This window comes from Geotrypetes seraphini, chromosome 17, assembly GCF_902459505.1.
Source record: "Geotrypetes seraphini chromosome 17, aGeoSer1.1, whole genome shotgun sequence".
NCBI classification, from domain to species: Eukaryota; Metazoa; Chordata; class Amphibia; order Gymnophiona; family Dermophiidae; genus Geotrypetes; species Geotrypetes seraphini.
In genome coordinates, this window is record NC_047100.1 from 31,323,831 (window position 1) to 31,335,952 (window position 12,122).

At 43.6% G+C, this 12,122-nt stretch overlaps 1 protein-coding gene across 1 annotated transcript in view; it reads right to left on the bottom strand.

Annotated features, from left to right (window-relative positions):
* PPARG (peroxisome proliferator activated receptor gamma) overlaps nt 1–2,480 on the bottom strand; it is a 161,283-nt gene extending 158,803 nt beyond the window's left edge. The window contains exon 1 of the mRNA XM_033926316.1: nt 2,430–2,480. The gene's annotated coding sequence lies outside the window, so the exon portion shown is untranslated. The remainder of the gene's footprint in view (nt 1–2,429) is intronic.
* Between the last annotated feature and the right edge of the window lie 9,642 nt (nt 2,481–12,122).

A 12,122-nucleotide genomic window follows, 5' to 3' on the forward strand; every position in this document is an offset into this window, starting at 1 on the left:
TCGACTACAAGCCGATTTTAAAAGACTGCATGTCAACACGCGAGAGACATGAAAAACGTCAAACACGTGTGATGTTCACTCTAACCTTCCTTTTTTTAAAATCTTTATTAATTTTCTAATATTAACAGGTATACGGAACTTAATCAAAACACCAAAAGGAAAAAACTTGAAAAATCCGCTAGCAGAGTCCATTACAGAAAGCCTCTTTCCCTGTATATATTTTTCAATATCATAACAGGCAATAAAAACCTCCCACTCGAAATCAGCTAAGTTTAGAAATTAAAAAACTACCAATCAGGGGAAAATAACTGGGAATTATCTTTGATCATCCAGCTTGATTCCAAATGCGCAGGGCTTAACTCCAAACGCCACACTCAACTCCCGAGTCCCGACAAGAGACCTTGTTTCACCAAGTCAGTTGGCTGCATCAGAGGAGTGACATCAGGACCGGTTTCAGTCATAAAGGGGCCCAGGGCAGAAATTAAAGAGGGAGCCCCTCTTCTACCTATCTGTCTCTCAATTTCCCCACCCATCTTTAAATGACTTCTTCACACACAATACAAAAACAGACCTTCACCAAATACAGAACAATGGATTTCAAAATTAGAAATATATGAAACCCAAAACATTAACTCTGCAGGTACTTCATTTTGTACTGAACACAATCAGTGGCCTCCCACTTTGAGCTTAGGCCTCCTCAAAATGAACATCTCCCTTGATGTAACTGGTGGAGATCACCAAGCCTCATCAGCTGATGACCACATCCTTCCCTTCCTCAGATCCAGTGACCAGAACGTTCAAAGTTCTGTAGCTGACAGCAGTATTACATAGCCACTGCCTTCCCTCCCCACATTTCTTCTGCTTGGCTCTCATGTATGCATGAAAAAATTGGCAGCTTGAGGATACTGCCACTAGCTGCAAAGTTTGGAGACTTCTGGTTGCCAGACTGGAGGAAGAGCTCTTCAGTTGCCACCAGCTAAAGTATTTATATTTTGCATTCAAGCAGGGAGAAATTTGGTGCCCATCTACCCATTTTGGGCTCCAGCCCCTCCCCACAAATCAGCTGCATGGCTATGCCACCGACTACAATAAAAACTATTTGTGATGCACATATCCCAAAAATAACATATTCCAGTTAATACATTCAAAATAAAACATTTTTTTCTACCTTGGTGTCTGGACATTTTGTTTCTCCATCATCCTGGTTCCAGTTTGTGTCTATCTTTTACTAATTCTCTTTCCAATGTCTTATTCATTTTTTTCTCCTCTCTTGCTCCATTTCCCTCACTATGCCTATCTCCAATATATTGATTTTTTTTCCCCTTTCCCATGGGTTCAACTCTCTTCCTCTTTCATCATGGTCCAACATTTTGCTCCCTCTCTTTTCTGTTGTGTTCTTCCCTTCCCCCTTAATGCTGAACAATGGGTTGGAGGGAAAGAGAAATGTTGCATCTCTCTCTCCCTTCCATCCCCACACCTAACATTTCTCCTTATCTCCCTTCTTTCCATCCCCAGGTCCACCATCTCTCCCTTTCTCTTCCCAAGTAGCCTCTCCTATCTATTCCTCCCTCCCCAGGTCTACCATCTCTCCCTTTCTTTTCCCAACAGTCCTCTCTTTAAGTATCTTTCCCCTTCCTTCACTCCACCCCACCCCACATCCAACTTCTCCATTTCTGTTCTCTCCTTTCAGATCACTGCCCACCATCTCTCTCTCCCCCTTCCTTTCCTTCCTCCTCCTCTGTTTCCAGTCCCATAAGCTCTTCCCCACACTCAGTCTGGCATTTCTTTTAACGTCCTCCCCCAGTCCCAGGGCAAGTTTTAGACATGTTGAGGCCCAGGGTAGAAATGAAGGGAGCCCTCTCCCAATTTCCATACCCACCACTACCATATACATATAAAACAATTTTAAATGACTTGCTCACACATATGTGACACCCAGGGCCCATCATTTTTTGACCCCCCCATCTGTATGAAAAGCATGATTTTTTTAGTAACAAACCACATGTCACACAAGAGTGTACCTAGGAAAAGGCAGCATCTTACAACATCAATACACCCATTGTAAACAAGCCAGACTAGTACAGATCAATCCTGCAAAGTCAATCTTAACAGAAAACCATGTCTTTCGAACACAGAAAACACCTTCGGCTAGTATGGAATATGTCATCACAAACTAACACCTCCCCCTTTTACAAAACTGTAGTGCAGTTTTTAGCTGTGGTGGTAACAGCTCAGACACTCATAGAATTCTGAACATCAGAGAAGTCACCAACACGGCCAGCGCTAAAACACGCTCTACAGTTTTGTAAAAGAAGGGGATAAAATAGAAATATGTAGACATTGAACCACCAAGAAGCTGGCAACACTACAAAAACAGCAATGCATGTCTCTTAAAGCAAAAAATAAATAAATAGAAATTTTTTTCCTACCTTTGTCTTCTCTGATTTCTGCTCTCCTCATCTTCTTGACACTCACTTCCTTCTTTGATGTGAACCACCTAGAAGTCATTCAACTATGGCGGAATAAAATAATAAAGTTATTATTATTATTCTTCCTTTCATCCACCGTCTACCTCGAAAGTCCCTTCTCAAGGGCCGCAATCCAGTCGGGTTTCCAGGATTAACCCAATGAATCTGTGCTTTCAATGCATATTCATTGGGGAAATCCTGAAAACCCGACTGGATTGTGGTCCTTGAGGAGCGACTTTGAAAGCCTTTCTTAGAGAGAAGAGGAGATAGTGGATACTGCACATGGGCAAACTGGATGGACCATTTAGCCTTTATCTTCCATCATGTTTCTATGTTTATACTGCCCAAGCTTGCAGAAAGAGTTATGGGGGAAAGCAGAATGGGCAACTCCGGTCCTCGAGTGCCGGAATCCAATCGGGTTTTCAGGATTTCCCCAATGAGGATTTCCCCAATGAATATATATTGAAAGCAGTGCATGGAAATAGATCTCATGCAGATTCATTGGGGAAATCCTGAAAACAGGGCTGGATTGCAGCCCTCGAGGAGGGACTTTGGGCATCTTCTCACGTTCTATGCCCCGTGTGGAAACTGTGTGCATCTCTCCCTTCCCCCCCCCCCAACTTCCACCACCATCCAAACTAACCAATGCCCTGAAGCTCAGCTGCCGGCTCTGCTCGGGAACAAGTAGGTGGGAGGAGGTGGACCGGCAGGAGCAGGTCCTTCAAGGGGGAGGATTTGCCAGCTCACGGGGGCCCCGTAGAGCCGCTGCCTTCTTTGCTCCCCTCTAACACCGGCCCTGCCCAGTCCCCCTATTATCTCGCCCGTATGTCTCCCTCCTTATACGCACGCCCGGCCTGATGTCCCGTCGCCTGTCAGCCAATCTGAAGCGCTGCTCACGGCTTCTCTGCCTGCTTTCCTTCGGCCGCGGTCCGTCCCCAATGACGGCTCTTCCGGTTTCCGCCCGGGCGGACCTGGGCAGAGTGGCCGCTGACGTCACTTCCGGTTTCCGTGCGCGTCGACAAGGGCAACAAAAAGGCGGGGAGGGAGCTGGGCAGAGTGGCCGCTGACGTCACTTCCGGTTTCCGTGCGCGAGGACCAGGGCAAAGGAAAAGCGGGAGGGAGCTGGTCAGAGTGGCCGCTGACGTCACTTCCGGTTTCCGTGCGCGTGGACCAGGGCAGCAAAAAGGCGGGAAGGGAGCTGTTCCGATTGGCTGCCGCGCCCGAAGACCTCGTGCAGCAGAAATGGAGTTGGTCGTCGACGGAAGGTAAGGAAGGCATCAGACCGGTGCGGCTAGAGGGGGTCCAGGGCAGCTGACTCCCCCCCCGAGAGACATGACACAAAATCCTTCGGGGGCAAAGCCAAGCCTAGTTAACATAACATAACATAACATAACTTTATTCTTCTATACCGCCATAACCAAGCAATTTCTAGGCGGTTTACACAAAAGAAGGCTGGACAATCAGCGAAAATACAAATAGTTAAAATAAAGCTGTTCTGTCAATCGAAATGTGGGAAATACTAAAGTATTCTTCAATTGCAGATGACATGAATGACTGATCCTGAGAGAAAAAAGATTTCCTACGGAATGGGAGACAGAACTGCCATTTGAATTTGGTAAGTACAGGTTTGTAAGGAGGAAACAGTTGGGTCTGTTGTGTTGCAGGAGGAGTCGGGTCTTGCTGAGCAGAGGTGCCAGGACATTCTTTGACTGTGGCCAGAGGGCTTTGTGGCGCCAATTATTTCAAAAAGCTGTTAAGAATTAGGGAGCTATTTTTGACTGAGTAAGAGAATCAAAAGCCATTTAGAGTAAAATGATGCTACGTCTAAAGCATCTTATAAATTCTGTACTGGGATGGTTATAAAGATAATCCTCAAACACTCAGGGCTCCTTTTACTAAGTTGCGTTAGGGCTTTAACGCGCAGAATAGCGCGTGCTGCATTGCCACGCGCTCTAGACCTTAACGCCAGCATTGAGCTGGCGTTAGTTCTAGCTGCATAGCGCGCGCTAATATCCTGCGTGCGCTAAAAACGCTAGCGCACCTTAGGAAAAGGAGCCCTCGGTATCATCTGGGAATATTGGACTGGAGGAGAAAGTTTGAAATAAGATCCTAACATTTTGGTATGCCCAGACCTAGGCAGTGATTCCAGGCTGATTTCAGATAAAATATTTGTAATGTGCTAATACATTTATTAATTTCATTTTTTCAATGGTGTGTACTGTTTGGGGTAGGGTGTGTGGGTTTCTAAGGAGGAACCCAAGCACAGGACCAGGTAGAGCTTTAGATTCTTGCCCAGAAATAGCTAAGAAGAAAAAATTAAACAAATTTAAATTGAATCAGGTTGGGCAGACTGGATGGACCATTCGGGTCTTTATCTGCCGTCATCTACTATGTTACTATAGGGGTGTGGTGGGGATCTCTTTATGGGTAATTAGGAGTAAAATTGTGTCTCAGGATGAAGGAAGGATGTGTTTATGTAGGCATGTGTATAGGCTTATTCTTAAAAACATTTTAGAACACAGCTGGAGACTTATCTATTTTCCAAGTATCTGATTAATTAATTAATTTGTACTATGTTTATCATTAATAGTTTTTTGTAAACCGTGTTGAACTTGTGGTTACACGGTTAACAAGCACAATGTAATGTATGTGTGTGTCTTGGAAAGCATGTGTGGCTGGGGATGATATATGCCAGATGTGTCAAACTCTGGCCCGCGGGCCGTGTAATAAAATTTGGCCTGCCTAACAATTAAAAATTTGCACTGAAGCTGGCCCGCCAGCACACATGTTTTAAAAACAATCAGGTACAAGCGCCGCATTGGGTACAACCGCCAATCAGATACAACCACCACGGCGGGAGCACAGCGTCGCAAAGCGTGGCAGCCGTGAGATGAGAGGTGCTCCTGCCGTGTTGCCGCTTGTGGTTGCCTGCACCCTCCTGGCTGCCTGTACCCTGGTCCTCCTGGCTGCCATCGCCATTTGGGTCTGCCTGGTCAGTAAGTAATACAATTGATATTTATTTACCACTTGCACTATTTTTTTAACGTCGTTATAAAGATGCAAACCTGCCTAAAACCCTCCTGGAAGATGCTAAATGTGAAGTTGTGAGATGTGTTGAACAGGCAGACAGTAATGTGGCATAATTTCTGATGTCAAGTTTCAGCTCTCACTCAGGCCTGGATTCAGGTACAGCAAACATTGACAAATACCAGGAAACTGAATTCTGACACGATCAAACGGCTGTATTGAACAGGGTTTTGCTTCCTTACTCATGACCTCTTTCACTGCTCATTCAATGGACTGTTCCAGGGCAGTATTCTTGGGGCCACAGGTAGTAGAAGAATTGCCTGCAGTGTCCCCAGATTTTGATATATCTTCAAGTCCAGGAATGTAGGTGCTTCTCTCCTGCCCTGAGTCAGGTGCAAGAAACCTCAATATTGATCTTGCTGTTCTGGCAAATACAGATAGTCTGGAACTGCTGGCAGAAAAGGGGGATCACTTGAAATACCCCAGTGCAAAGAGCTCTGCCATAGGAGAGTCTGGGACTTCAGAGGGCACTGCTGGCGTTTGGAGAAAGTCTCCTGAGCCTCAGAGGCCAATATCTTCTCAGAGGAAAGTCGTCAATATCCATCTATCTGTGTATTTTGTGCTTAAAAATCCATATAATTAACTTGATAGTTTGGAGTTAACTAGGCTTCTGGAAATGTTTGAAGAATATTTAGAATTACCTTGCACTCTAAGTAAAAAGGGTGATTCTATAAAAAGGCACCCAGAGGTTCAGTGGGTTCCACTTTATTAAGGTGCACATTTAACGCACGCTAAATCAGTTAACGCATCTCAATAAAAGGACCCCTAAGTACCCTAATTAAAAATTCGGCCTGCGACTTAACTCATGTTTTAGATTTCGGCCCCTTATGTGATTGAGTTTGACACCCCTGATATATGCATATGTCAGTGGAGGTCACTGGCATAGTAAGAAGGGGTGGGAAGGGGGATGCAGTGCCCTGGGTGACACCTTCCTCCCCCCCCATACCTCTTAAAATCTTCACCAGACATGAGCAGCATTTCTTACCTACTGCTCACGCCGGCCTCATCCCTCCTTCTGATGTCAGGGACAAGAAAGTGATGTAAAAGGGAAGGATGAGGCTGGTGTGAGCAGTGGTAAGAGATGCTGCTTCCAGCCAGTGAAGATTTGAAGCGGTATGGGGAAGGAAGGGTGCCTAGCAGGATGTGCTGCAATGGCATAGCAAGTGTGAGAGGTACACAGGACAGTGGTGCCCCTCCTCCTTCCCCACCTCCACACACTCCTTCCCCCTTCTGCTGCGCACATGCCACTTCCCTTTCTTGTACCTTTGCAAAATTCCTGGCGCGAGCAGCAACTCCCAAGCTTCCTCTAGGCGTGGGTCCAGGAAGTGATGTCAGAGGAAGAGCCAACGTTGGCGCAATAGCAGCTTAGGGGTTGCTGCTCGCGCCAGGAATGTTACAGAGGTACAGGGGGAGGGAAATGGCACGCACAGTGGGGGGGGGTATGGAGGAGGACGGGTGCCTGTGCCCTCACCAAGGCGACACCCAGGGTGGACCGCCTCCCCCCCCACACACTTTACTATATCACTGGTGTGGTGCTTGTCACGGTGATACTGGGTACTTCCACCCTTGGCACAAACTACTTTCATTACACCACTGGTGGAGGTGGAATCTGAGACTGGTGAGACTCTGTGTGGTAGGAAATGAGAGGCACTCAGTGTGTGTGTGTGTGTCAGGTAAGTGTATATAGGCTATGTTAGGGTTACCTTATGGATCCAGATAAAAGAGGATGGATTGAGACATCCGAGTTTTACTTTCACTGAAAGCAATAGATTGAGATACACTTCCATTGAAAGCAATGGAAGTAAAACCCGGATGTCTCAATCCATCCTCCTTTTTCTGGATCCGTATGGCAACCCTAAGTTTGGGGGATGGCAGTTTGACGTGCTCTTTGGGTGTGTTGGGGGGGGGGGGGGGTGAGGGATTAGAGATACTGCTTGAGGGGCTGGGGGTTGGGAATGCTGCACTACAGGATTGGTGTTTTTAAGCAGCTAGCCAGGTAAATGCATGTCAGTGTGGGTTCACTTACTATTGATGTATTTACCATGTGATAAATGCCTGGCTTATAAAGTAATTAAAGGCCAACTGCTGGGCATATCCCCCAACACTTACTGCACAGGCTTTGCACATACCATGCATTCATTTTTGCACCTACAGCTAATTTGCACCATTTTGCTAATTGTTTACATCTTGTCATTTTCTGCACAGAGAAACTACAGTACCTTAAATATAGGTTTCATGAAGGATAAATTTACCAAATAATCTTTCAGTTTGTTTTCATCGTAACATAATGTTCTCTGATGTACCTCAGTTCAGAGAGTGACTGGAAATGCTTTTTTTTTTTTTTTTTAGTTCTACCTGAAACCAACTCTATGGCCAAAATTTTCTGCAGATAGTGTAGCTGGTTTTAAGAAAGGTTTGGACAGTTTCCTGGAGGAAAAGTCCATAGTCTGTTATTGAGAAAGACAAGGGGGAAGCCACTGCTTGCCCTGGATCGGTAGCATGGAATTTTGGCCAGGTACTAGTGACCTGGATTGGCCACCGTGTGAACGGGCTACTGGGCTTGATGGACCATTGGTCTGACCCAGTATGGCTGTTCTTATGTACATAGATGTAGTGGGTTACTAAGAAAGCATTTATATCATCAAGAGAACGTAGCAACGGGAGTTCAGATATTGACCTCAGAGTATAGAGTGCTCATTCGGTCTGTCATTCGTCATTAATCCCTGCTAATGTTCTCATATTCTTGTATATTTTTTTAGAATCTTTTTATAATCTTTTTATTGTGTATTGTATCATTTAAATTATTAATAAACTACTGTTTATATATCATATATTCTGATCACTTAGCTTATTTTGCGTATCTGCATTCTGTGATCTACTGGTTCACCAGTGCTGTCCCAGCATTAGATTAAGTATTCCCCCATGCCAACGCTTTTCGCTTAGCTTTGTCAGGGCTGGGGAATCTGCGGGAAACATAAAGCACAGAGAAAACCTGTTACTGCATAGTAGTAGTTACATAAAGCAGAGTATTCATAAAGTAAAGCATCTTACCATAGTTTTAAACTTCCATACTATCACGCCGGCAATAACCAAAAGATGGCCGCGGCGTGCACCCCACAATATAAATACACACATCCCTTGACGTCATCTCCAATAAGGAGCGAACAGTAAAACTGTCAGAATACTAACAGGCTAGTTAGACGTCAGCCTGAGCTAGCCAGTCAGAGGCTTCATTCAATCCCTCAGGAGCCATCGACCCTAGCATGAACATCCAACGTAGTTCTTTTAAGTTTAAATTCCTCTCTATGTTTCCACCCTCCCACCCTACATAGACAGAGTCTAAAACTCTCCACCTAAGGTCATCTAGAGTATGGCCACATAATAGCCAATGCCGGACCAAAGGGGAAGTTTCGCTTTTTGTATGAACACGAGATTTATGCTCTGTCAAGCGTGTTTTTATGGATCTCAAAGTTCTGCCTACATACAGTTTGGGACAGGGACATTGGATCAAATAGATGACATGATCAGAATTACAATTTGTTTTAGTTTTTGAGCGATAGGCCTCCCCCGTACGGGGGTGGATCCATGTGTCACCTGGCATAGTGTAAGGACACCATTGACATTTACCACAGGGTAAGTGGCAACCTGCAATTTTAGCTTTTGGATCTCTAAGAAGGTTGTGATTTACATACTCCCCAATATTTTTCCTACGTTTGTATGAGAAAATGGGGCGCTCAGCTAAAGTTGGATTGGCCAGTCTAGCTATGTGCCAGTGTTTCATAACTAGTTGGGTAATGTGGTGGGATAAAGGCGAAAATTGTTGAACAAAAGCCACCCCCTCAGATTCAGTGCATTTCTGTTTTTCAAGAAGTAGCCATTCACGATGGGCATATTTAGCTCGAATATATGCTTTTTTTATTACTTCACGGGGATAGCCACGTTGAAAAAACCGTCTCTTCATTATTTTAACATAGAGAGGAATTTAAACTTAAAAGAACTACGTTGGATGTTCATGCTAGGGTCGATGGCTCCTGAGGGATTGAATGAAGCCTCTGACTGGCTAGCTCAGGCTGACGTCTAACTAGCCTGTTAGTATTCTGACAGTTTTACTGTTCGCTCCTTATTGGAGATGACGTCAAGGGATGTGTGTATTTATATTGTGGGGTGCACGCCGCGGCCATCTTTTGGTTATTGCCGGCGTGATAGTATGGAAGTTTAAAACTATGGTAAGATGCTTTACTTTATGAATACTCTGCTTTATGTAACTACTACTATGCAGTAACAGGTTTTCTCTGTGCTTTATGTTTCCCGCAGATTCCCCAGCCCTGACAAAGCTAAGCGAAACGCGTTGGCATGGGGGAATACTTAATCTAATGCTGGGACAGCACTGGTGAACCAGTAGATCACAGAATGCAGATACGCAAAATAAGCTAAGTGATCAGAATATATGATATATAAACAGTAGTTTATTAATAATTTAAATGATACAATACACAATAAAAAGATTATAAAAAGATTCTAAAAAAATATACAAGAATATGAGAACATTAGCAGGGATTAATGACGAATGACAGACCGAATGAGCACTCTATACTCTGAGGTCAATATCTGAACTCCCGTTGCTACGTTCTCTTGATGATATAAATGCTTTCTTAGTAACCCACTACATCTATGTATATATTGATGTTGAAAATTGAATGAAGATACTCTAGACTCGAATTGTTCTTATGTACTACAGCCTAACCTGGGCAAGCTTGGCCAGTTCCTCCTTCAAACAATAGCAACTTCCACTCCATCCCTCTCTCTCAACCATTCCCTTCTCCCCTCCAAACAGAAGCAACCCCCATATCCCCTACCCCCCAAGACCAATCTGTAAGCTCATCTAGGCCTATCTTACAATTCCTAGTAGTCTAGTTCTAGTACCTGTGCATTGTACAGGTAAGAGACAGTCCCTTCTCAGAAGAGCTTACAGTTTAATTACGTTAACGATACTTCAGTGAGCCTTTTTTTAACTCATCCATAGATATGATATATAAGTACGTACGTAAACTTTTCTGTACTGTTCATGTGCATCATAGAGAACTTAGAACACCGGCTTCAAAGTACAACAGGTAACAAACCAAAAGAAGGTAGACAAATGCCAAGTAAGATGCATATGGGATATGGTTTATTTTTGGGAAATAAAATCTTCAGCCCTTTAAAGGAAGTAACCTTTTTGTTCAAAAACAGCTGTCTACACACTAATATAGCTCCTATTAATTTTATCTTTGCTCAGTTCTACTATCTGGCAGCGTTCCATCATTGTTTGGTGAAATATTTTTTGTATGAGCTCGGACCACTGCCCACTGCATCTGCAACCCCCTAGTGTCACTCTGCATCTCCTCTTGACAACAGATTTTTATGGGATATATTTATACAAGGAGGGGCGTTTTCGATAGGATATCTAAGTCTGAGTTTGGGCATTTTGTTAAAGGTTTGATTCTCCTTGCAGAACGTCCAAGTTCTAAGTCCACCCAAAACACGCCTCTAACACACCCTTTAAGATTAGGTGCACTGGAGACAAAACAACCAGAAAGAGGTCTAGAAAGTCAGGTTTGAAATGCCAGTTTATGCTTTCTTTTCTACCTCTATCTTTTTTAAATTATTATTATTTTATTTATAACCTTTTCCATTTTTATGCTAAACTCTTTTTATTAAATTTGCAATAACAACACAAGTGAACACTTGTTTCAGAAATACAGAAAAATAAACATGTTAGAAATAGGAAAAATTATTAACAGAAGAAATAAAATATTTTCCTTCTTAGACCACCATTTAAACAGGGGGCATCCTTAAAACCCATGGAGAGGATTACAACAAAACAATTATTTTATGAGAAAAGGTGACTATGATCAACAAACCCAATCATTCAAATTATCCAGTTTAATCTATAAATCTTTTTAAGGTCTAGAAAGGCTCTTAATTGTGATGGTACAAAAAAGGTGTACTTAATCCCCAAATATTGAATCAGACATTTGCAGGGGTATGCTAATAAATAGGAAGCCCCCGACTTTTTGGTTTCATCACGCATAGATAAGACCTTTTCCATTTTTATGTTCAAATATATTTTATTGAGCTCATCAAGAATGCCAAACAGAGATACAAAACGAATAGCATACAAGCTCAACTTTTTGTATTACAGAACCCAGTCCCCACACTTATCCCAGGACAAGCAGACAGCCTATTCTCACATATGGGTGATGTCATCGATGGAAGCTCGCAAGCAGACTTGCTTGAAGAAACTAGAAGTTTCGAGTTGACTGCACCGCACATGCGCGAGTGCCTTCCCACCAAGCATAGGGTGCGTCTCCTTAGTTCTCAGTTTTCCACAGAGCCGAGAAGTCCATCTTTGATTCTCTGCATTTAACTTTTCACTTCGTGCCTTCTCTACACCGCGGTTTGTGTTTTTTTCTTCACAAATCGCTGTTTGTACTTTCTTTATTTTATTTCTGATTTAAAAAAAAATAAAAATTTATTTCGTCCGTTTGGCTGCCGGGGAGGCCGCTCGGCCACAATCCAGGGACTTCG